This window comes from Triticum dicoccoides, chromosome 5B (genome assembly GCF_002162155.2).
Source record: "Triticum dicoccoides isolate Atlit2015 ecotype Zavitan chromosome 5B, WEW_v2.0, whole genome shotgun sequence".
Taxonomy (NCBI): domain Eukaryota; kingdom Viridiplantae; phylum Streptophyta; class Magnoliopsida; order Poales; family Poaceae; genus Triticum; species Triticum dicoccoides.
The window spans coordinates 545,165,136-545,192,362 of NC_041389.1; the positions used below are offsets into that span (position 1 = coordinate 545,165,136).

The 27,227-nt window shown below is 49.2% G+C and overlaps 1 pseudogene; it reads right to left on the bottom strand.

The window, feature by feature from the left end:
• Nucleotides 1-9,562: 9,562 nt before the first annotated feature.
• LOC119310008 lies at nucleotides 9,563-23,072 on the bottom strand (annotated as a pseudogene).
• Nucleotides 23,073-27,227: the final 4,155 nt, after the last annotated feature.

Here is a 27,227-nt window from a genome sequence, read left to right on the forward strand (position 1 = left end):
GGTTTAAATACGTTTTGAAATTTAAACAGTGGCAAACAAATAATTGAAAACAGGCGCAATAAGTTTTTTTTGAGGGAAAAAACAGACGCAATAAGTGAAAGGAACAGGAAACAGGAAATTACCTGGCAGCCCACACTGTGCACGACCCAGCCCACCTACCTCCACCGCGTTGTCTTCCTCCTGCGAGTAGGAGCTGGTGCGTCTTGACGCACACGCCCTCACGGCCACGTCCTCGCGCCACGTCCTGCTTCCTCCCCCGTCCTCATCCGCGCGCCTGGAGACGCCCTAGAGCCCTTGGTCCTTCTCCCCCTCTCGCCGCGCTCGCCCCCCTTCCTCCTCCGCCCGATCCCGCAACCATCATAGAGCACCCGGTGCGTGTCGTCGTCGCCTGCGTGGCCACAGCCATCACCTCGCCGCTCCAACATGTACAGAGGCCTCGCCGTTGATCAGAGCTTCACGACGCCGAAGAAAACTACACCAGATGCCCTGTAGCGACACTATCGAGCTCGTCTTCCTCCTCTGCCCCGACGACCGTAATCGTCAAATTCGTCGCGCCCCGATCCTCCTCGAGATCACCGTTCGTGCCAGAAGATCCGCTGTGAGCTCCTCTCCTTTACCCCCTGCTCCCCTGGTGGCGCTCGTTCGCTAGGTGCGATTCCCACCATGGCCGCCGCCGCATAGCCGCCACCCCGCTTGACCAAACCAAGGACCCATCTTGGAGATCCCAGGAGGCCGTAGCGTTCCTCGAGTCTCCCGCTAGTGCACAGCAGCGGCCTTTCGGACGAACCCGAGCATGCGACCGCTGTTAAGCTCGTCGCCAGCCTCGTTTCCTGTGACCCCTGCGTCCAAGTCCATTGTCCCTTAATGCAGGCGAGTAAGGGCTATGCCCTGTCAGTACCAGCAGCCTGACAGGAGTCGATAAGCAACAGAGGAAGCGTACTGAAGTTCAGAACAAGACGGCAGCAGGGGGCGGGTGATTCAAATAGATGTTGGGCCATAGGTGTGGCGTGTGTGAGCGGGCCATGGGCCAAACGTGTAAGGGAAATGACCCAGCTTATATAAGCGGGCGAGCGCGACTGTAGCGAGGCATCGAGTTTGAAATGAAATAGTTTGATCCTCTCATTTTCTCTTATCCTCTCCGCTTGTGTCTCCTACCTGCTGACCTCATCCTTCTCCCTCAGCTCCGATCCCGATCCCCTCTCCCTCGTCGCCGGTGAACCCAGCCACCCCTAGGGTGTGACAATCTGGTATCAGAGCCGCCGCTCCGCTCCCGCTCAATTTTTTCTCTCGAGCCGTACCCGCCAAATCCGAGGCGACGGTCGCGGATCCCCTCGGGTGATCTGCATAAATCCTGACCTGAGGTGGGTTGATTCGAGAACCCGATGCGACCACGGCGACCTTCAAGCCGAACCCGCAGTCACGCTTCCTCGCGGACGAGATGGAGGCGCTGCAGGAATTCGCTGACCTGCGCGCGGCGGAGAGCAAGTTCGCCGTCGTCGACAGCATCAGCGCTCAGCTCGAGGCCCTCGACGCCAAGCTCATCGAACAGTCCGCCCGCATCGACCAGGTCCAGATGAAGGTGAACCTATCGTGCGACACTCTCGGGAAGGTCCAACAGGAGCAGGCGCACGCCGCGCAGCTGGGGAAACAACCGATGCCGCCAGCATATGGAGAGAGTTCGTCTCCGACCGCCGCCTCCGAGGTCTCCGACGGCATTTTGGGCGCAATACCGAGTGCTCGTCCGCGCTTGCCTCTGCGTTTGCCTCAGGTACAGAACCAGGCACAGATCGATCTCACTGCACTGCATGGGGGTGAGGATCAGACTAACAGAAAGCACTGGATGCCCAAAATGGATTTTCCTCGGTTTGATGGCACTGATGTCAGGATTTGCATTGACAAGTGTGAAGCATTTTTTCGTTTGTATCACATTCCAGACAATTTCCGAGTTACGTCTGCATCTCTGTACTTAACTGACAACGCTGCACACTGGTATCAAGCGTTTAAGCAATAGAGTGCATTCCATACTTGGGAACAGTTTTGTGCCGCTGTTCTACAGGAGTTCAATGTCAACATTCACAGAGAAAGGATGAAGGAGTTGATGCTGCTTAAACAGAAGGGCACAGTCGAGGAGTACAAACAACAGTTTCAGCAGCTAGTTTACCACATCAGGCTATATGAACCCACCATCAGCAGTACTTTCCTAGTGACGAGGTTTTTGATGGGTTTGAGAGAGGAGCTGCGTTCTGCAGTGGAAATGCAACTCCCAGCAACGGTTCAGTTAGCTGCCATGTATGCTGCAGTGCAAGAAGGATTGTTGGACAGCAGAAGAGTTTCAGGCCCGCCTATCAGAAACACTCAGTACCCAGGATAGATACAAACAAAGTTTCGTGCCTGGAGAGCTTTGGAAGGCCAAACATCTCAAAGAGTACAGATGCGCAAATGGTCTCTGCTATGGATGTGGGGAGAAATATGTACCTGGACATAATTGCAAACAACCAGGTGCACCTTCAGCTCAACTGAAAGCAGCAGAGATGATTGATCCACATGAATTGATTTCTGATGCAGTTCTGGATGCATTGGTGGATGACTACCAAGGAGAATGTGCTACCATCTCTGCAACAGCACTGCCAGGAGCCTCTCACCCTAAAACTATTCAACTCAGGGCCATGATAGGAAACCAGGTAGTACTGATTTTGCTGGATTCGGGCAGCACTCACACTTTTGTGGATCAGGCCCTGCTCGACAGGATTTCTGTACCTGCTCAAAAATTGCAAACACCTATGCAAGTGAAAGTAGCAAATGGAAATGTGGTGGAATGCAATAAGTGTGTGCCTAATCTCACCTGGTGGATACAAGGGCAAAGTTTCTCTAGTGCTATGCAGGTCTTTCCTTTAGGAGGATATGATATCATCCTGGGAATGGACTGGTTAGAGCAATGGGGAGTGATGCAGTGCCATTGGGCAGAAAAATGGATACAGTTTCAGTACCAGTAGCAAACAGTGAAATTACAAGGGGTACTGCCAGCTAAACAGGAGCCCATCAAAGAAGTCTCTATTGACCAGGTGAGGAAATGGGAGAAAGGAAATGATATTTGGGCCACTGCTATGCTCAACCACATTATGGTTAATCCACAAACAGAAATACCTCCAGAAGTACAAGAAGTTCTGAAAGCAAACAGAGCTGCCTTCCATGACCCTAAAGTACTTCCTCCTCATAGAGACTTTGATCATGAAATTCACCTAGTGCCTGGTGCAGTTCCTGTGAATTGTAGGCCCTACAGATACTCACCGCAACAAAAAGATGAAATTGAAAGGCAGGTGGCTGAAATGTTACAAGCAGGACTCATAGCACCTAGTTTAAGTCCTTTTGCAGCTCCTGTGTTGTTAGTTAAAAAGAAGGATGGCACTTGGAGATTTTGTGTGGACTACAGAAGACTTAATGCAAGTACTGTCAAGAACAAATTTCCACTGCCTGTCATTGATGAGTTACTGGATGAATTAGGAGGAGCCAAATGGTTTTCCAAGTTGGATCTCAGATCAGGATACCACCAAATTCGAATGAAGGAAACAGATCAGTTTAAGACAGCTTTCAAAACTCACAATGGACAGTATCAGTTCAGAGTTGTACCATTTGGGTTGTCAACTGCTCCAGCTACTTTCCAATGCTTCATGAACTTCATTTTCAAGGGCCCCAACAGAAAGTTTGTGCTGATTTTCATGGATGATATCCTGGTTTTCAGTGGAACTTTGGAAGAGCACATCACTCACCTTCAAGTAGTGTTTGATATTTTGCAGGAGCACCCGTTGTTTGTCAAGGAGAGCAAATGCTCTTTTGCTTAGCAGTCCATGGAATATCTAGGTCACATTATCTCTGACAAGGGAGTGAGCACTGACCCTGCAAAGACTGCTGTTATGCTGGATTGGCCAACTCCCACAAATGTCACTGAGTTAAGAGGTTTCCTAGGCCTCACTGGATATTACAAAAAATTTGTGCAGAACTATGGTCTGTTAGCAAAGCCTCTCACACTGCTGCTAAAGAAGCAAGCATTCCAGTGGTCTCTTGCAACTGATACAGCATTTCAACTACTCAAGAAGGCCATGGCTTCTACACCTGTCCTGGCATTACCTGACTTCAATAAAACATTCACTGTTGAAACTGATGCTTGCAATACTGGAGTTGGAGCAGTGCTCACTCAGGAAGGCCATCCCATAGCTTACTACAGCAAGGCACTGGGAGTGAATAGTCAGAAAGTTTCTATTTATGAGAAAGAATTCTTAGCTATTATGATGGCCATTGATAGATGGAGATCCTACTTGTCCAGAGCCCCTTTTGTGATTAAAAAAGATCACCAGAGCTTATGCCACTTGGGAGATCAGAATCTTACATCTGATATGCAGAGGAAAGCTATGACCAAGTTAGTGGGACTGGATTTCTCAATTCAATATAAAAGAGGTGTAGAGAATACAGCTGCTGATGCATTATCCAGAGTAGCTCATCTGTTTGCAACACAAGCTATATCCACCAGTAAACCTGTGTGGGTACAAGAGATATTGAACTCATATACTGTAGACCCAGTTGCCCAAGAAATGCTCACCAAAATGGCAGTTGATCCTGAAGCTTGTCCTGGTTTTCAACTCATAGAGGGCCTGATCAGACAGGAAGGGAAGCTATGGGTGGGAGCTAATGCTGGGTTGCAAACCAAACTCATCCAGGATTTCCACTCCTCTCCAATTGGGGGTCACTCTGGTATGTTGTCTACTTACCACAAAGTGAAACAACTATTTAGTTGGCCTGGTCTCAAAAAGGATGTGGAGAATTTTGTCAAACAATGCAACATCTGTCAGCAGGCAAAACATGAGTTGTGTAAAGTGCCTGGGCTGCTTCAGCCCTTGCCCATCCCTGATGGCCCTTGGCAGGCCATTAGCATGGACTTTATCAAAGGATTGCCTAAATCAGAGGGGTTTAATGCAATTTTAGTGGTGGTGGACCATTTTACTAAAGTCAGTCACTTCTTACCTCTGAAACATCCTTTCACTGCAGCTTCAGTGGCAAAAATATTCCTGAACACAGTGGTCAGATTACATGGTATTCCTCTGTTTATAGTGTCTAATCGAGATAAGATCTTCACCAGTGCATTTTGGAAGGAGCTGTTCAGGATTTGGGGCACTGAACTACAAATGAGCACAACTTATCACCCACAAACGGATGGACAAACAGAAAGGGTCAACCAATGCCTTGAGATGTACCTCAGGTGTGCTGTTCATGCTGCACCACACAAGTGGGCCTCCTGGATCCCTCAGGCAGAATTTTGGTATAACACTACTTACCATTCTGCTTTAGGCTGCACTCCATACAAAGCTCTCTGTGGCTTTGATCCACATGTGGGACACCTGTATAGCCAGACCAGATCTCTCAATGCTGAAGTGCAAAGTTGGCTATCTGCACATACAGAACATACTACAGCCCTGAAGGAACAATTGGCCAGAGTAGGGTTGGAATTCGAGCCGAGTCGAGCCAGCTCGGCTCGACTCGCTAGAGCTCGTTTCATTAACGAGCTAGCTCGACTCAACTTGTTACTATAACGAGCTCAAACCCAAGATTGGCTCGACTCGTATAACTCGCGAGCTGGCTCGTTTAGCTTGTTAAGCTCGTTTAAGATATAAACATAAAGCCCTCAAATATGATAAAAATGATTATGTATATATTAAACATATATAACACTATACAATTGTAATTTTATTGTAATGCGTGAGTCTCCTAGGAGGCTAGGCCTTCAACTGCTCGACCTTGGGTTGTGCGCTTGGGACGTAGGTTGTTTAGTCGATGATCTTTCTATGTATTGGGAGTGTCTGATCTATTGTATCGAGCCTAACGAGTTACACGAGTACTCGTAAGATTGGCTCATTTAACTTGGTCTATAAACGATCTTAAACTAAAGCTCGGCTCGACTCTTATTCTTCGAGTTCGAGTCGATTCGAGCCGAGTCACGAGCTACTTGTTTAGATCGCGAGCTTCGAGCTTTTTTTCCAGCCCTAGGCCAGAGCCCAGAGCAGATACCTGCTGACCTCGTCCTTCTCCCTCAGCTCCGATCCCGATCCCCTCTCCCTCGTCGCCGGTGAACCCAGCCACCCCTAGGGTGTGACATGCCCTGGTGCCCTCAAGGCGCCATACCGATGCCTGTAACGCAAGTCCGGCGTGCCTCCGCCGTGTCCTGTGGTCGCCGCCAGCTAATCTCCGGCGTGATGACGTGGTGATGGATTAACTAGTGTTAACCACCCCTTAATCGGATTCGGCTTGCCTGCTCCCTTACCATGCTCCCATCCGTGCTCCCACTTCATCCTACGGCTGTTCTTTTTCCTTTTTCTTTTCTAATCTAATCATCTCCCCCCTGATTTTCAGGGGGTGGGGCCGGGTCTTATTTTCTTCCAATCAAATCAAGCCACGTATGCGGGAGCACGGATGGGAGCATGGAAAGGGAGCAGGCAAATCTCGTCCCCCTTAATCAACCCCTAGACTCACAGATATGTGGGCCCCCTGTCACTAATTAAACCCGGTTTATTTTCTTGTTAGAATTAGTATTTCACCCAGTGGTCCCACACGTCAGTTTTGACTTGGTTGACGTGTGCGTTGACTGGGCCCAGTAGTCAGTGAGTGTGGCTAGCTAACAGCTGAGTTACAAAAGTATTTTGTGATTTAAATCAGAAATGATTTTTTTAATTTCGGAAAATGCTCAAAACTTAGAAACAAATCATAGAAAATCAAGCGTAACTTATATTGAAATAATTTATATATGAAAAATGATCAGAAAAATCCAACATGTCCATCTGCCCCATTTCATGCATGTTTGAACAACTTAAAGTTGTTGGGTAGGATAATTTAAATGAATGGCATTTGAAATGCCGTATGTGGAGCTTGAATTTGAACCTTGGGTTCAATTCAAATCCATTTAAATCTATTTCTAATCGTATTATCTCAAACACTAGCACATTGCCATGTCATGATGATGCATCATATTGTTGCATTTGTTGTGTATTGATTGCCTTCTTCGGTGTTGTTCTCCGTGATAGGATCTATTCCCAAGGGTATGTTCGAGTATCCATTGAAGGAGCAGTATTCCATTGTCAATCTGCTTGGCAAGCAAACCCCCTCGATCATGTCAATACAATCCTACTCTCTTGCTCTTGCTCTCTTTACAATGCATTAAGACAACACAATTCAACAGTTACATGTTTCAGTAGTTGAGCTCATTCCTTTGCATGACTTATCATTGTCATAGTAAATAGCTAAACCTTTCTGGCATGATTAGGAGTGCTTGAGCCATGATGTGACTTCATCCATGCCATGCTTGCTATTCTTAGAGTTGTGTTAGGCCTGATCTATCTGGGCGATGAATTGGAATGCTTGTGTTCATGTCCTACTAATGAGCGTTAAGTGTGTGAATCCCATTTGGTAAAGATAGAGATGAGAGGCCATGTAGGAGTACATGGTGTGTTGTCTCATTGAGACTGTCCTTAAGAACTGAGTTATGTGTATGTTATATAAGACTAGCTACTACCACATATTGGGATCCTTAATTGACTCCCTCAACTTATTAATCACCATGATCTCTATCCAGGAGTTGCAACTAGTTTCTGATGTTTGTCGGATGTGCTATTGTTCTACCAAGTGGCACCGGCCATGTGGGCTTGGGGAGACTAGGCACATGGCATGGTGTACCAAGTGGCACCCAGATGGTGGGCTTGAGAACCCTGCACACATCTTTTGAGGCCGTAATAGAAACTTTGGTCGAACTTCCTTCGCGGATTCAACCTCAGATAGGCGATAAAACTGGGTGTCTTGCATGGTTAACGGTTGTGGCGGACACCCTCGCCAGGCTTCTGCTTGAAGATTGGCGAGTACATGACGTGTATATGGTGGTAAGTGGTGAGAGCATGTGTGAAGTATACCCCTGCAGGGTCAATGATCTATTGTAATAGTTGCATCCTTGGATATTGTCGGATTCAGGGCTCCGCAGACCCAAGAAAAGGTTTGAACTCGGGGGCATGTGCGAAGAATTCAACCCCTTCAGCCAACCAGTTCGTCGCCCCCACGGCCTAGATCGATGAACAAGGAAGAAGATGGACACAGCAGTTTACCCAGGTTTAGGCCACCTTGCGATGTAAAACCCTACTCCTGCTTTGTGGTGGATTTGCCTCACGAGGGGATGAGGATGAACTAGTACAAGGGAAGAACAACCTCACGAGGTCTGCTCTGGTGTGGATGTGAGCTGAGGGGATTCCGAACCAAAGCCCTGTTTTCTACTAGTGCTCCGACCACCTACTATGGTGGTGGCTAAGCTATATTTATAATGGCTTTGGTCCTCTTCCTCTAAAACGAAGGCGGGAAGGGATCCCACAATGGACAATTTGAAGGGGGACAAGTAGTACATCTTATCCTGACAAAAGGTGGTCTTCTCCTGCAAAGCTCCTGGTCATGACGCCGCGGTGGGCTCGGCGATGACATGTTATTTTAGTTTTTATTTTGAAAAGTCTTGGAAATTAATTGACAAGTCTGGTTGATATCCTCATGAGAAAATTAACACAAATCATATTGCCATGTTCCTGAAACTGATAGGGAGAATGGTTCCTCGAAGAGCGGTAGTAGACTAGTAATTCAAGTTCACTGCTGACTTTCTGCACCTATATTTAGGAACAGGGCAACAAATATAGTCAACTGAAGAGCTTATTCTACAACATTCAGTTTGTAGAATAGTGATCATAGCACCTCTAGAATGATTTTTTTAGAAATGGAGGAGGACCTCCGGCCTCTGCATATGGACAATGCATGCAACCACTTTATTAATTATTCACACAAGACCTTACAAAGTCATACACCAGTAAGACTAAAGCCACCATATAGGCAACATATGTCGCTACTCCTATCCAGTTGATGAAGGGATGAAGGGATGTTGATAGTCTGGGCCTAATACCAAACAGACCTCGTAGCCAAACCTAACATCTAAGACCCGAGGGCCCAACTAGGACGCCTGCCGGGTATGGGGCACCCACCAGTCCGACGCACTCCTCAACCAGGACACCTGCCGGGTATATATGAGGCCACCGCAGCCACCTGCCACCAATCCATCTTCAGTTCTGTACTGCTGCATGTACCTTGCCCGGTCTAGCTATCATCGACGCCACCACGATGCCAGACGACGTCACCATCCTGCACGTATCCATCCACACGCGCCCGTCGCTGAAGCTCCGCAGCGCCATGCCGCCGGGATCCATCGTCGGCCTTGTGGTAGATGAAACACCGGTCCTCCTCGTCCCCTCCAGCCAGCTCCTGCTCCAAAGCAATGCCCTCAGGAGGGAGCACGACACCGAAGGTGCCGTCATCATCCGATCCGGTAGACCCAGATCTAGAGTTTCCCCAGAACATCCCGATCATGTTGACGCAGTTTGCAACGACGATGCCTCAACAAAGGGCGTCGGAGACGCCTTCATCGTCCATCATCCTACTCTGAGATCTAGAATGATAGTATTTCTGTTTCATTTAAGGACAGGGATGTCGTGACAGCATGTCACTTCTTCAGGTTGATATCACTTCTTCAGTCGATATCCTTGTAATCTGATGGAAGATATGGCATCAGCCAATCTGCAAAGAACCCTTTCTTCCTCCTGGGTTCACACCCCATGTCCTGGCACAACTGGTCACTATACCAGATGTGGAGAGCTCCAACGCAAGATCGACGGAAGTATTCACGAGAGTACCTCTTCATGTATTCATCCCATTCCTTTATACTGAAAAAGGATTTCCCCCCGCTTTGTATTCCAAAGCAAACCACCATTGTACACATCGCAATGCTGGGGCGAGCAGCACATCAAGCCCAAAGAAAAAGAAGAAGAAATAAATGCCAACAGCGGCAGCTCAACAAAGCGCTGAAGACCCGCGTTCGATGCGCCCTTCGGAAACAAACCACCACAGCCCGAGGCTCCGATCTACCGCGAACTAAGCAACACCTCCAAGAAGGGATGCGACGCCGACGATGCTACTGCCCGGACAAGTCCTAGGGTTTCCCCCAGTACGCGGAGGGAGGTGGGGGATAGCTAATACCGACACCCTCCAAGAAGGGATAGTGGCACCTGCCGGTGTCACCGCATCGGAGCCGGACGAACCGGGAAGGATTTCTCCAGCACGCCAAACCCCACCGGCCAACCGGAGCCGACCAGCCAAACCACTGCCCAACACCATGAGCCATCACGGTTGCGCCGCCACCAACGCCGTCTCGCTGCGAGCACCACCACGAGGCCAAGAAGACCGGAGAGAAGATCCAAGCGACGGGAGCAGCAGCACCAAGGCCGAGCGGGAGGGAACCACCTCCACCGCCATCGTGCGAGAGGCCCACGCATTTGGCACCGTCGTGGTAGCTGTCCGGACACGGCAGCGAGGCATACTAGGCCAACCCTGGCCCGGCCAAGCCCGAAACGGGCCGTTAAGCCCCGCCGGCCACGCTGCAGCAGGCTGGCGTCGGCGCCGCCAGCACCCCACCGTTCATCGCCGCTCCCCCGCCTCCCGGGAGTCACGCCGCAGACCCGTCCTGCCGCCAGCCCGCGCAGGCCCAGATGGGGCCCGAAGGGCCCAGATCTGGGCCGAGCGCCGCCGCCAGGCCGCGCCGCTGCACCACCCCACCGCCAACGTCGACGCCGCCGCCCAGCCGCCCGCCCACGCCGCGACGAGGGACCCTGCCGCCAGCCAGACCGCCGCCGCCTAGGAGCACCCCCCGGTGCAGCTCCGCCCTGCGCCGAAGAGCCACCGGGAGGGGAAAGCCAGGGGGTCGCCGCCACCAGCGTCCCTGGCCGCGGGCGCCAGCGACGACGGCGGGGAGGAAGGGGAGAGGGGGGCCTGGAGGAGGAGGAGGGCGCCACGAGGCCGCTCGCCCGCGGGGGCGACGCGGTCGCGAGAGGGGAGGGGGAGGGTGCCATTCCTTTATATCCAGCTCCATAGACTTTATGCTAGGCAACTGAAATGCTACATCAAGGAAATGTGCCAACCATTTGGAGTGCATGTTGCTATACTCTCAGAGTAGCCGATGATCGCCAATTGCGGGGTCCTAGGATGCACGCATTGCCTGCCCAGTTGACAAAATTCACTGTGAGCTTCTACATATGTACAGACAGCCAAACAAACATGTTTAAGAGAAAGACAGATTAAATCTGTAGAGAGGAATACTACTGGATGGCGGGCCAGTCACAATGTCTCTGAAAAAGGATGATGTGAACATCCCCTTGAGCTTTTGGTCTCCCTTGTATCCGGTGACGAATATGGCCACATCGCTCTTTATATATCGGCGTGGATTCTCCTTCGACAATCACACCTTGTTTGCAGAAAACTGAAGCTCTTTGCTTTCTTGAGAACAATGCTTCCTTGATCAAGCATGTCAGAATTTGCCTGGCAATATGGCAACCAAGCATGAGCTGATGACCTGGAAGAAACTGTGGTCTGGCACCATGCCGTGCCTATCCATAGGCACCACCCATCTGCAGTAGTAACTCTCGACAAACTTCGAAAGGAACCATCTCTGATCAATGTATATATTCAGGTTAAATAAATGCATGAGCACAAATAGATGATCTGTAGTTACTTAAAAGAGTGGTTTGGTATAAGTAGAAACTCTGACTGGTGGCCATTACCAAGGGTGATAAGAAGGTAGCAAGAATGCTAAGGAGCAGCCCCTCTCCTGGCTTGTGAACTAGGAGCTCCGAGAAGCGGTTGAGGTAGAAGAACGCAATGGGGACACCCCAGGCGTAGTAGTCAGGTATGATCCATCTCTTCGTCCGACAAATTATTGTGCATGGATACTTGGCTCCTGAATGCAACAACAGTGAACAATTAAATTAGGACTTTTACTCTGAACTCTTCTTTCTTTGATCACCCTGTAGTGGAGAGTAGCAGGAAAGCTAGAGATCTCACCATTTGTGTTTGCGCACTCTGCAGCAATGCCAATAGCGGACTTCGGTAGCCGACAACAGTAACGAGCTCGCCCCTGATAAGCTCGGTGGACTTCGCAGCGCCCATGTCGGAGTAGTCGGATCACCGTGCCGTCAAAGTTCTCCACCCTTTTGTTCGGCGGGAATGTGGGAATGTTGGGGACGCCGCTGAATCTCCCAGTGCACAGGATCACAAAGTCCGCGACTCGTATGTCTGGAAATCAGCTGTTGCCGATGCACCAATCTGTTCAAGTGTTGATGCAAACCTGTTTTCTCACTGTTACCTATTGTCACTTTGTCAGTTCTTAACTACAATTTTTTTTTACTGCTAGTGCCATGTACAGGCCAAGAGAATTATTATTTTCACCTTGTTCTCTTGGATCTCGAGGTTCTTTGCAGATCTCATGTCCTCACCCGGTCACCCCCGACCGCTGGTTCCGGTTGCGCCGACGAAGCAACCCTCGGTCAGCGCGGCGGCTAGGGGATGTTAAGGGAGGCTGCGGCGCCGGCGAATCTCTTCTCCATCGGCGCGGGGGCATGAATCTCAGGGAGTCAGCGTCTGCTCGGTCGCGGCAGAGCGGGAGGTCGCATGGTCTCACGTAAGTTTGAGCTAATCCCGCGTGGGTGCCCACGATCACGATTCTTGTGGGCTCACCCCACATCCACGTACAGCCTGGTTCATACATACTGTCCCGTCCGTGGGCGCTACGATTCGATGATCCCGTTGCTTCCTCGGATACAAATACGAAAATCGCAAGAGCCAATCACAAGGCGGTAAACGTATCACGTACGTACGTCCTGTACGCTGCAGCCAGGGCTGTATCTCCTGTATCTGTATGTATGCAGCTCTCCGAGTCCGATTCAATCATCGACGCAAAGGAGAAAAACGTCCGATTCAGTCACCTGGCACGGAGCCTATATTAATCCACGGCTACAAGAGAGGTACCGTTCGATCCAAGATGGCATCGTCGTCGAGAAGCAAGTACGGCGTGAAGACGCCGGAGGAAGAGGAGGCGGACGTCGTGTGCGCGCGCTGGATTTTCCTCTATGTAGCGGTGCTCTGTTGAGTAAATAGGCAATTTCTCGATTAAATTAATCCACGAGTAAATCACTAGCATGACATTGACTAAGTTGATGACGTACTGACTTTGATCTAAACATGCACGTACTAAGCAAACAGTAGACAAATCTACACATACTGCTAGTGTTGCTAATAGGAAAATAATCAGGAGCAGAATAAACGAGTTATACCCTCCAGTAAGCCATGCAGAGGCCGCGGCTTTGGTGGCAGCAGCGGCGTCCTCGGCGGCCTTCTTGTCGGCTTCGGCTTTCTCGGCGGCGGCACGGTCGGTGTCGGTGGACATGGTGATGATGAAGGCGACGCGGATGTAGAGGAAGCAGACGATCGGAAGCGAGCAGTCGCGTAATTGCTGACCAAAAACCTATTCAGCCCTCACCCCGTACAGGAAACAGAAGGGCGTGGTTTCGGAGACCTGCTCTCCCGTCGACCGTGTACGCGGCAGACGGGATGGAGTCGCCGGCGGCAGCAGCAGCAGAGGAACGACGGTGGGCGTGCGCGTGAGCAGATGTTATCTGTTCGTTGCGGCTAGGGTTAGGAGACACCGCACACTTATATAGGCGCAGCCGCGTGGAGAGACGTGGGCTTGACCCACGTCCGAGTCAAAAATAAGCGCATAGGTGTGAGCTCGGCTCGGCTCATTCCCGCAACCCGCGGCGCGTCGTGACGAGGCGAGGGAGGAGGAGGAGCGCGAGGGCCTCTTCTCTTCTCAAGCTCCAATAGCATGTAGAAGAGAAACCCTTATAAACCACTCCAACTCTCCTTCCACTTTCGGGGTGGGACTAAACTTCCCACCACACCTAGTGCCATATAACCCACACACATGGGCCCTTAGAGATTTTTCAGAAATTGCAATATGGGCCTAGAGCCCATCTCAGATTTCAGCAGTCCCCCACCAGATCTCGAGGGCCCATTGTGTCCTTTGTTCCAAATGTTGTTTCGATATACCAGTGTTTTAGTGAAGACCTGTTAAGGTTGAGCTTCACCTAGAGCAAGTAGCTACACTCCTTTACAACTGAACAATGGACTATGCCTTGAATTGTCAGTTTGGCGTAAAGAAGTTTCACCACATGTCTTACTAGTACTGGGCTGCCGAAGGCTGACCCCTCGGGTGGAGCATATAAGTCACACTCCTGGCCTATTCATGAGCTTACTAGAGATCACCCCAATCTCATAGACTGTGACTAGCAGTCGGGCTCACATAGGTATGTTCCTCCAAAGATCGCTCTATAGGATATCATCTTGCTTATACATATAAGCCTTGGAACACATTAAGACAGTAGTCATCCTTCCATACAGTTTCCGAGAGTATTGCATCTCCAACGGAGTGGGTTAGTAAAGTTACTCTCCTCGGTTCGCCGCTGGCTTGTTTTCCCAGGTCCTACTTCACGGGATCTCCGATCACATAGGTTGGGTTACCACCATGGCAACTCATGTGGGTCTCATACCCATCTCCCTCGATGCACTATCTATCACTACACGTGATAGCCCTTTTGTAAAGGGATCTGCCAGATTCTTAGCCGTATGGACATAGTCCAACGCTATCACTCCGGAATTTCTTAATTTTCTGACAGCTTTTAATCTCATTCTTATGTGTTTGTTGGACTTCATGTTGTCCTTTGAACTCTTCACCTTGGTGATGACAGTCTGATTATCACAGTTCATAAGGATAGCTGGAACCGGTTTATCAACCAGTGGCAAGTCCATCAAAAGATCTCGAAGCCATCCTGCTTCAACACCAGAAGTGTCTAATGCTGTTAATTCTGCTTCCATTGTCGATCTCGTTAAGATCGTTTGCTTGCAAGACTTCCAGGAAACAGCGCCACCTCCAAGAGTAAACATATACCCAGTTGTGGCCTTCATCTCATCAGCATCAGAGATCCAATTCGCATCACTATACCCTTCAAGTACCGACGGGTCTCCGGTATAGTGACGTCCATAGTTCATAGTACCTTTCAGATAGCGCATAACTCTTTCAACAGCATGCCAATGTACATCACCCGGTTTAGAAACAAACCGGCTCAGTTTGCTCACAGCAAACGCGATGTCAGGCCTCGTTGTGCTCGCTAGGTACATCAGTGAACCAATGATTTGAGAGTATCTCAATTGATCTTTAGCCATGCCTTTGGACTTTCGAATCAACACGCTAGGATCATATGGTGTTCGAGATGGTGTGCAGTCTAAATATCCAAAACGACTCAACACCTTCTCAACATAATGGGATTGCAGAAGTGTGATCCCACCCTCATTATCTCTCAGTAGCTTGATGTTCAAGATAACATCAGCCACACCAAGGTCCTTCATCTCAAAGTTCTGAGACAGAAACGATTTGACCTCCTCAATGACTTTGAGGTTTGTTTCGAATATCAGTATGTCATCAACATACAAGCACAGTATAACTCCTTCGCCCCCACTATGGCGATAGTATACACATTTGTCAGCTTCATTAACAATGAAGCCAACAGATGTCAGAGTTGTATTAAACTTATCATGCCATTGCTTAGGTGCTTGCTTCAGGCCATATAAAGATTTCAGCAACCTACACACCTTTCTTTCCTGACCATCTATTACAAAGCCATCTGGCTGTTGCATGTAGATTTCCTCATTTAGCTCTCCATTCAGAAAAGCCGTCTTAACATCCATTTGATGGACAAGAAGACCATATGAGGCCGCCAACGAGAGTAATACTCGAATAGTGGTCAGTCTAGCCACAGGTGAATAAGTATCAAAGAAATCTTCCTCTTCTTTCTGGTCATAGCCCTTGGCCACAAGCCTAGCCTTGTACTTTTCAATCGTACCATCGGGCCTAAGCTTTTTCTTGAACACCCACTTACATCCCAATGGTTTGCAACCATAGGGACGCTCAGTGATCTCCCATGTCCCGTTAGCCATGATGGAATCCATCTCGCTACGGACCGCATCCTTCCAGTCGTCAGCTTCTGGAGAGGCATACGCTTCTGAAATAGAAGTGGGAGTATCATCCACGAGGTACACGAAGAAATCATCACCAAAGGTCTTTGCAGTCCTTTGTCTCTTGCCCCTACCAAGGGTTTCCTCGTCATCCTCCTCAGGATTTTCATCATGTGTTTGTTCATAATATTCCATAGGGATGGCAGGTTCAGGAGTCTCCTCAGATTCCTGTCTAGAAGTGCTTTGCATATCTCTCATAGGAAAAATATCCTCGAAGAATGTAGCATCCTTAGACTCTATGATTGTACCGACCTTCTGGTCAGGTAACTCAGATTTCACTACTAGAAATCTATAGCCAACGCTGTTCTTAGCGTAGCCCAAATTAACGCAGTCCACAGTCTTGGGTCCAAGCTTACGCTTTTTGGGGATCGGCACGTTGACTTTCGCCAAACAGCCCCAAGTACGCAAGTACGAGAGTGTTGTCCTTCTCTTTGCCCATCTCTCATATGGAGTGATCTCATTATCCTTTATCGGAACTTTATTCAGGACATGACATGCCGTCAATATAGCCTCCCCCCACCATGCCTTGGATAAACCCGACGTATCTAACATGGCGTTAACCAGATCAGTTAGAGTACAGTTTTCCGCTCGGCAACCCCGTTTGACTGGGGTGAATAGGGAGGCGTCCTCTCATGAATAATGACGTGTTCCGCACAGAAAGAATCAAACTCACTCGAGAAGTACTCTCCACCATGATCTGAACGGAATCGTTTAATTTTCTTTTCAAGTTGATTCTCAACTTCTGCCTTATAGATTTTAAAGTAGTATAGAGCCTCATCTTTAGTATTTAACAGATACACATAGCAATATCTAGTGGAATCATCTATCAATGTCATGAAGTATTTCTTTCCACCTTTAGTCAATACACCGTTCATCTCACAAAGATCAGAATGTATGAGTTCTAACGGTGCCAAGTGTCTCTTCTCCGCAGCCTTGTGAGGCTGGCGAGGTTGCTTAGCTTGCACACATGACAGGCACTTAGAACCTTTGGCTAAAGTGAAACTCGGGATTAAATCCAACTTAGCTAGCCGCGTCATAACACCGAAACTTATGTGACAAAGACGTGAATGCCAAACCTCAGATTCATTAACACTCGAATGAACATGGTTCACGACTTTATTACAGAAATCTGCGAGGGAAAGGCGGAACATTCCTCCGCTCTCATAACCTTTTCCAACAAATAGTCCATACTTAGTAACAACTAATTTATTAGACTCGAATACCAACTTAAATCCTTCTCTACATAGAAGGGAGCCACTAACGAGGTTCTTCTTGATGGCGGGGACATGCTGCACGTTCTTCAGCTGCACGATCCTTCCCGAAGTAAAGTTCAGATCGACCGTGCCAACACCATGAACATAAGCACTCGCGCCATTCCCCATCAATACGGACCCGTGGCCTGTGACCTGGTAAGAAGAGAACAATGAAATGTCAGCACACACATGAACACCTGCACCTGTATCCACCCACCAATCGGTAGGCTGAAACACTGAAAAAACAGTAAATAAATTACCGTACTCAGATGCACCATTCTCATTGTTGCCCACAATTATGTTGACAAACTTGGAGTCCTGTCCTGACTTCTTAAACTTGTTTGGGCACTTGTTGGCCCAATGTTCAGCCGAACCACAAGTAAAGCAGCCCTCATCCTTCTTGTTCTTCTTGAAGGTCTTCTTACCCTTCTTCTTGAAGTCGGTATTCTGTTAGACACCGTTCTTTCCCTTGAACTTATGGGAGTTGAAGTTTCTCCGGTTCACCATGTTGGCAACAGAAGTCCCTTCGGCCCCTTTTCCGTGCGAGTCCTTTGCCCTCGAATTCTGCTCAACACTCAGATGGCCAATGACATCCTCCAAAGAGAATTCACGCCTCTGATGTTTCAGAGTGGTGGCAAAGTTCCTCCAGGAATTGGGGAGCTTAGCGATTATGCAGCCCGTGACAAACTTGCCCGGTAACTCGCACTTCAGAAGCTCAAGCTCCTTAACAATGCATATTATCTCATGAGCCTGCTCCAGTACAGGACGGTTCTCAACCATCTTGTAATCGTGGAACGGCTCTATAATATACATCTCGCTCCCTGCATCGGCGGCCCCAAACTTAGATTCAAGCGCCTCCCACAAGTCCTTGGCGACATGCACATGTAAATATGCGTCGACCAGTTTATCTCCGATCACGGTAAGAACAGCTCCGAGAAACACAGTGGTTGCCTCCCTGAACGCCTTCTCCTGTTTAGGAGCAATCGTTCCCGTGGACACACCGGTGACCAAGAACACGTTCATAGCCGTGAGCCATAAAGTGGTCTTTGTCTGCCAACGCTGAAAATGCGTACTGGTAAACTTATCCGGTTTCAGTGCTGCGGCAAAGCCACTTGCCAAAAAAATCCTACACATAATAGGTTTTTGGATTGTTGAGTAAATAGGCAATTTCTCGATTAAATTAATCCACGAGTAAATCACTAGCATGGCTTTGACTAAGTTGATGACGTACTGACTTTGATCTAAACATGCACGTACTAAGCAAACAGTAGACAAATCTACACATACTGCTAGTGCTGCTAATAGGAAAATAATCAGGAGCGGAATAAACGAGTTATACCCTCCAGTAGGCCATGCAGAGGCCGCGGCTTTGGTGGCAGCAGCGGCGTCCTCGGCGGCCTTCTTGTCGGCTCCGGCTTTCTCGGCGGCGGCACGGTCGGTGTCGGTGGACATGGTGATGATGAAGGCGACGCGGACGTAGAGGAAGCAGACGATCGGAAGCGAGCAGTCGCGTAATCGCTGCCCAAAAACCTATTCGCCCCTCACCCCGTACAGGAAACAGAAGGGCGTGGTTTCGGAGACCTGCTCTCCCGTCGACCGTGTACGCGGCGGACGGGATGGAGTCGGTGGCCCTGCTGTCAGAACCTCTCCGTTAGTGACTGGCAAAAATAAGCGCATAGGTGTGAGCTCGGCTCGGCTCATTCCCGCAACCCGCGTCGCGTCGCGTCGCGTCGCGTCGCGTCGCGTCGAGGCGTGGCGAGGCGGGCGGCGGAGGAGGAGCGCGCGAGGGCCTCTTTTCTTCTCAAGCTCCAATAGCATGTAGAAGAAAAACCCTTATAAACCACTCCAACTCTCCTTCCACTTCCGGGGTGGGACTAAACTTCCCACCACACCTAGTGCCATATAACCTACATGGGCCCTTAGAGATTTTTCAGAAATTGCAATATGGGCCTAGAGCCCATCTCAGATTTCAGCATGCTCCACCTTGGCCTCTTCGCCATCACCGCCGTGATTTCCTACACACACGTGTTCCCCCGCGCCAAGAAGTTTGACAAGATCTTCTTTGGGGTCATGGGAGCGGTTTCCCTGTTCGTCGCCGTTGGCATCATCTGCCTGCTTCTACGGGGGGACTTCCCCTTCCGCGACAAACGTGCCACCGCCCGAGTCGCCGACCTGCCGCCCGTCGATGTGTGCTAGCTATCTTTGGTTGGTTGTTTCTAGTGTACGAATTGATTTATGTGTGCTAGCCATCAGTAATAATATTTTTTTTTCGAAAAGGAGGTTAAAACCATCGATCTCTGCATCAATGCGATGCATACAACCATTTTTATTAATTATTCAGCAGAGTACAAAACGAAGGCAATCATGACCGAACCATTACAGGATATGAAATTAACACCTACGACTAAGTCGACTTCCTCCGTAGCAGCGCCTTCAAGAAGGTATACACTCGTCGCTGCTGAACCCGACCAATAATGGTCAGGACAAGAGTTTTCACCCCGAACATGAAGCGGTGTTCCAATCAGCATCTTGATGACATATCATTCGATAGTCGCCTTCGTCAGTACTCCACGCCAGTGCCAAATGGCACTAGCAGATTGGTGGGACGCATTCCCACCTTAAACCACCGTCACGGCCGTCGGGTGGACGCCCATGTCTCGGTGCGGAACTGGCCACTGCTACTCCACACCCGTGCCAGTCACACTGTAGCATGCTCCATACCGTCGGAGCCGTTGCTCCGGAGCTAGAAGTCGACGGGGAACCACCACTACACCCCTTGCTCACCAGTGTGGGACTCCGTCGCTCGTGCCTCGAGCATCCTTGTGCGATGGCCATCGCCCTCGCACCGGACCAAAATCCTCTTTGAGCCGGCATCGAGTGTCACACACGATCACTGCTGCTATGCCTGCAAATATGCCGACGCACTTGAATATGCACTGTTGTTCCAGCCGATCTCCTCATCGCGGTTATCGAGGGCTGCCACCCCCACTGCAATGACCAACGAAGGCCACCGCCATGACTACCCATGCATGCATTGCCGTTGAGGTTATGCGTGTCGTCGTCTCTGCGAATGCTGGCACCACCATCTTCACCTCTCTCGCACACCGAGACGCTGGCACCGACATATCGGTGCACGACAATGAAGCGGTCGTTTAGATCTGCCCCATCCGTGGGCGCCTCAGGCCCGGGCACATGGGCGTGCAAACGGTGCGCCCGCACAGGGCCTCCACTTCCTAGGGGCCTCTGATTTTGAAAACATCGGCACAATTAAACTGTGCAGAAGCAGGCCAGTTGGGCATTTCCTATTCGGCGCTGCAGGCGCCGGTTATAGCCTGTTTCCGCAAACTGGCGCCTGCAGCCGATTTAGCTGGGCTCGGCCCATTTCGCGGTCGCCTCCCGTCCAACCCACATCTCTATCCTTTGAGGTGCAAAATATTCGAGATGGCTGGGACTCGAACCATAGATCTCTGGGCTATCACCGCACTGTGGTAACCACCCCGCCACACAAACTTTAAACACTTGTTCCATCACTTTTCGTCCTTACCAACTTTACTTTCATTTTTTTTGTTTTCTGTTTTTTTTTCCATTTTTTCTGTTTTCTCTTTTCGTTTTTCTTTTTTTTCATTTTTCCTTCATCCTCATTCGATGATTTTCTTTCGAATGTATCCACAATTTTGTAAAATTGATGAACCTTTTCAGATTCTATGAACTTTTTTCTAATTCAATGAACTTTTTCAAATTTGATAACCTTTTTCTTCAAATTTGATAAACTTTCTTTCAAATTCATTGAACATTTTCCAAATCTGACGATTTTTTTTAAATTCGATGAACTTTTTTCAGGAGTGATGAATTTTTCCTTCAATTTTGTGAACTTTTTTCAAACTTGCTGAACTTTTTTTCAAAATCGATGAACTTTTTTAGAAAACGATGAACTTTTTTTCAAGATTGATGAACTTTTTATTTGAAAAAGATGAACTTTTAAAAAAATTCATAATGTTTTTTCCAAAATCGGTGATTTTTTTTAAGTTTGTGAACTTTTCTTCAAAAATGATGAACTTTTTTCTCAAAATCGATGAACTTTTTTTAAGTTTGTGAAGTTTTTATCTCAAAACCGATGAACGTTTTTAAATTTTTTAAAAACTGAATTGTAAATAAATTGCGTGGCCATAGTGGTTCACGAGTGGTTCATGTATAGTTAGCGCTAATGAAAATCACTAGTGTCCGATGGTTGTGGTGGTCAGGTCAGCTAACGTTGGACTGCCCTCGTGTTTTAGGAACGCGGGTCGATTCCTGAAGTAGCCACATTTTTTGCGTTCTATTATGGCGATTTTGTCCCCTACGCTTTCCATCGCGGGCTGGCCCAGCAAGGCGCTGCTGCGGGCGCCAGCTACCTATTCGGGCGCCTAAGGCGCCGAACAGGAGGGGAGCTCCCTCCTGTCCAACCGTTCGTCTCTCTTACCGCTAAAAACAAAAACCCGTTCGTCTCTCGACGAGCTGCTTGATCCAGCCTGCGTCTGCGTCTCTTCGTCCCCAACGCCGGCCGATGGATCTTTCACTCCGGACGACAGCAGCTGAGCACCAGAAAGGCAGGATTGTCTACAAAAAACCAGAAAGGCAGGAGCGATTCAAGTTCGGCAAATGATGGAACTCTTTTTCATCAGCCAAGGACCGGTGGCTCTGACCGTTAGTTCATCTAATTTTATTTAATTTCATCTTTTTAGTTTTGACTTTTGCCAATACTTTGCAGACTTGTATTTAATTTTATTCTTTTTATCTTTTGTATATTAGACGTCTAGTGTTCCAAGATCTGGGTCAAGTTTTCATCACAAAGTAAATAAATATAATTAAAGCGCAAGGAAAAAAAAACAGACGATCTAACTCAATCTCCAAATGGACTATGCAACAAAGCGTTGAATGTACTCCCTCCGTCTAGGTGTGTAAGTCATCTTAGACTGCGCACTGCGACCAAGGTGGAGTAGAAAACGAGAGAACTTAATGTTTTTTTTGCTAATTAATAACATTGCATGCAATGAACTGACCACTGCATGTCGTGTTTGTTGTCTCAAGTCATTTAAAGCATTCATGGCTCACATCTCTTATTGGTTGATATGTCATGAAATAAGAAACGAGATGAGAGTTAATGTACCGTGCCTAAGTGTTTTGGGAATATTTGGTTTTCGTAAGATGACTTACACACCTAGACGGAGGGAGTATAAGATTCCCTATCCATCCCATTGATATGTCACACGGTACTACCTATACATTATTATCATTTTTTTTCTTCTGTAGGAGACCTTATTTTAGAGTTTAGCACAGGGCCTCCGATTTTGTTGGCCCGGCCCTGGGGCGCCTCTGGTACTGCGATCATAGATGCCCGTGCATTGTTCCATGGCCACCTCACTAGAGGCCGACCCATCCTTCACCATAGTTGTGCCGTTGTCGGCAGCACCGGCGTAGTCGCATGCCGGCGCTGACTTCACATCTGTCTCGAAGGCCGCATCCAGAACGTCGATGTCGCAGTTTCTTGATGTAACCTCCGCGGCTGAGACGTGCGGCCTTGGGATCTTCGTAGCTGCACACACACTCCTGGCAGCGCTCACCACTGCAGTTACGGGCAGCCACACCGATGCCACCGGCCGCCGCCGGTTGCATGGGCGAGTACTGGTGTGAGGAGGAGGAGGCGCCTTGGCCGGCGCCGCAGCCAGGACCGACGAGGGACATCTCACCCTCGTGCCGGCGCATGGATGCGCGCGGCGACGCCGTGGCCACAACTGCGCCCTCCGCCGCGAACGCGCCAGCCATCGTTAGCCTCATGGCATCCTCCGATCACCACCTGCCGCCCCCAGCCATCTCCCTCCGCCCCGGACACAGCCATCCCTGAGATCCAGCCTCCTGGCGGCCGCCGGCGGACTGTGGTGGCTGGGGATGAGCGCGAGATCTCCGATCCGTTTTTACGGATCTGGAGGTTCTTTCTTGCCCATCCCTCGAGATCAGTAATAGTACTTGACTGTTCTTCTTTGCTCGGCATGCTGTTTTCAAGATACGCGGTTGCCGAGCGGTATCCTTGCATTGCCTGTTGCTATCTTTGTTTTTTGTGTTACAAAACGATCTTGCTTAATCTCAATTGCTATCACTTGTCGCTTACGTGATGTTGGAATCCTTGCAATGGTCGCTGGTTAAAGGACTTCAAACCTCTAAATATGTCCATCTAGATGCTCAACCCGTGGGAGTTAGTTTCCCCAGTACAACTCTCCCGGACCAAGCTGACAATTAGAGATGGTCGCGCGACTCCTCTGGACACTGCTCTTCTACAAAGCTTCTATCGAGGGATGACTGTTATGCGCTTCAGCCAATGCCATTTGGAAGAGCTGGGCACCCCTCCGATCGTTCAAAGACACGATAACTAGCCGTGAATATCGACCAAAAATCTCGGGGGTTTACCTGGCGAGGAAATCTCCAATACCCTTTCCTCATATGAGATTGACGAGGCCCCTCAGGAGCAGGCGCCACAACTCAAAACCTATATGACCAAATTCTCGGCATGCAAGAACATCCACAAGGACGGGTTTATCTCTAATGCTAAGAAAAGAGTCTGGTGTAACACCCACGATGCGGCTATATCTCCCACGTGTCGAAACACGACTTAGATGCATAACCGCATTGTGGTTTTGTCGCAAGAAGGGTCATCTTCACACAATCCCATGTAATGAACAAGAATGAGATAAATAGTTGGCTTACAATCGCCACTTCACACAATGAACATATAATTCATACATCATTCAGAGTACACACATAGTTCGACTACGGACGAAGCCAATAGAAAAGAAGATAACCTCACTGCTAGATCCCCGATTGTCCCAGCTGGGCTCCACTACTGATCAACATGAAACAAAACATAGCAACGATCAAGATCTGCGTTGAGCTCCCATCTGAGCTCGGTTGCATCACCTGCACTAGTATCATCGACACCTACAATTGTTGTGATAGTATCTGGTGAGTCACGAGGACTCAGCAATCTCACAACGCGCGAGATCAAGACTATTTAAACTTATGGGTAGGAAGTGGTAATGAGGTGGAGTCGCAGCAAGCACTAAGCAAATATGGTGGCTAACATACGCAAATAAGAGCGAGAAGAGAAGCAACCGAACGGTCGAGAAGCTAGAAGTGATCAAGAAGTGATCCTGAAACTACTTACGTCAAACATAACCCAAAACCGCTTTCACTTCCCGGACTCCGCCGAAAAGAGACCATCACGGCTACGCACGCGGTTGATGCGTTTTAATTAAGTCATGTGTCAAGTTCTCTATAACCGAACATTAACAAATTCCCATCTGCCACATAACCGCGGGCACGGCTTTCGAAAGATAATACTCTGCACGGGTGTCCCAACTTAGCCCATCACAACCTCTCATGGTCAACGAAGGATATTCCTTCTCCCAGGAAGACCCGATCAAACTCGGAATCCCGGTTTACAAGACATTTCAACAATGGTAAAACAAGACCAGCAAGACCACCCGACTATGCCGACAAATCCCGAGAGGAGCCGCACATATCTTGTTCTCAGGGCACACCGGATAAGCGAAGCGTACAAGTACCGACGTAATCCAAGTTGTCAAGGAATGATCCCGCACGGTGCTCTAGTTTGGACCAACACTCGGAGGAGCACTGGCCCGGGGGGTAAAATAAAGATGACCCTTGAGTCTGCAGAACCCAAGGGAAAAAGGCTTAGGTGGCAAATGTTAAAACCAATGTTGGGCCTTGCTGGAGGAGTTTTATTCAAAGCGAACTATCAAGGGGGTCCCATAAATCACCTAACCGCGTAAGGAACGCAAAATCAAGGAACATAACACCGGTATGACGGAAACTAGGGCGGCAAGAGTGGAACAAAACACCAGGCATAAGGCCGAGCCTTTCACCCTTTACCAAGTATATAGACGCATTAATTAAATAAAAGATATTGTGATATCCCAACATAATCCTGTCCATCATGGAGCAGTCTTCAACTTCACCTGCAACTAACAATGCTATAAGAGGGGCTGAGCAAAGCGGTAACATAGCCAAGCAACGGTTTGCTTGGAAGGATGAAAAGGTTAGAGGCTGACATGGCAATATGGGAGGCATGGTAAACAAGTGATAGGTAGCGCAGCATAGCGATAGAATGGAGCAACTAGCAAGCAAAGATAGAAGTGATATCAAGGGTAATAGTCATCTTGCCTGAGATCCCGCAAGGAAGAAGAACGAGTCCATGAAAAAGACAAACGAACGTAGTCGAACGAATCCTCACAACTCCGGAATGAAAACGAAGCTACCAAGAGAAGCAAACTGGAAAAAAGCAAACAACATGATAAACACACAAGCATAAACATGGCATGATGCACAATCAAGTATGATGCATGTCCGGTTTAAAGAGGCATGGCATGGCAATATGCACAAACAACACTACAAGTTAAGTGGAGCTCAATATGCAACGAGTTGCATATTGACGAAACACCACATCCATTTATTTAGTTCGCTCTCGTTTATGTACCCAACAACGTTAAATGTTATTAAACATGGCAAGGGGTGAAGCATAATAAAACTACCTAGCTAGGCAAGTTTAAGTGAGGCCGGAAACAACAAACGATAATTCCAGAAAATCCCCATGCCATTTAGCAATTTAATGCAAACACAATTTTAACCATTTAAATTTTGTTAACATGATGCGGATGACATAATCAAGGTTTTATGCAATTTTATGAAAATGTTGACATGAGCATGTTATGAAGCATTTGGTCACCATGGCGGAATGAAAGGGGTGCCACGGCAACGACAACGGAAATGGTGCCACGGCAACATTCCGATGATCCGACAACTCATTGAGATACTGATGCAAAAGAGCAAGTGTGCGGATGTGCGGAACATGCAAAAGATGGTGGGGTGATCCCGGATTACCGGGTTCCCACGGGTCGATGGCATGGAAAACGAGGAGGAACTTGCAATGACAATTCGGACACGGTGCAACATGAGCATCTCATACAACACACATGCATTCGTTCGCGAGCGTCGTCTCGGGTTTATACCTTCGAAGCGTGCGTTTCGGAGCGGGTCGAGTTAAACGAAGGAAGTAGTGGTACACGGGCCGTAGTGGAAGTAGCCGTTCTCGCGGCGGTAGTGGAAGTAGTGGTTCAGGACGTCGTGGAAGTAGTCGTTCATGGAGACGGTAGAGGTACTCGCGATCTTGGCAACGGTAGTTGTACATGGGTCGTAGACATTCGGGTCATCGGTAGAGGTACTTGTCGTATCATCAGGCGTAGTCGACCTTGGCGTATCCGTGCGTAGGGGTACCTGCCAAAATCCACATGAACAGTAGTGGTGCATGGTCTTCGCTTTGTAGTCGGACTTGGCGAATCCGCGTAGTGGTACTTGTCTTGTCGGTCTCGGTCAGGGCGTCCAGGTTGAAGGCTGGTGGAGCAGGGGAAGGTTATGCGGGCTCGCGCGTGGCCTCCAGCGGGACTTGGCAAATGATTCAGAAGCAAGGCAGCAGCGGCACTGCTCCTGAGGCTTCGCGGGTGGCCTGCGGTGGAGGTCAACTCCGATGGGGACGGGCCAACGGAGTCATATCTCGCCGGGAACGGGCAAGGGTGGTGGAGGCTAGCCGGATTCTGGACGGGGTTGGAGGAGGACTGCGCTCCCGCGGTTGAAGACGAATGGCGACGGCGCGACACTCTAGGAGGCAGCAGGGCGCGGGGACGGCAGGGGCGTGACGACGTTTGGCGGCAGGAGGGAGCAAGGCGCAGAGGCAAGAAGGCGCAGCGGTGACCATGGCCTCGGCGAGGGGGTCAGGTGCGGGGCTCCTGTGGCGCCATGGCTGCACGAGCTCGCGGGTGGAGCTGCAGGCACGAGCAGCCGAAGGAGGGCGTCGACACGGGAGGAGAAGCAGGGCGCGGCGCCATGGCGGAAGCAGCAGTGAGGAGATCG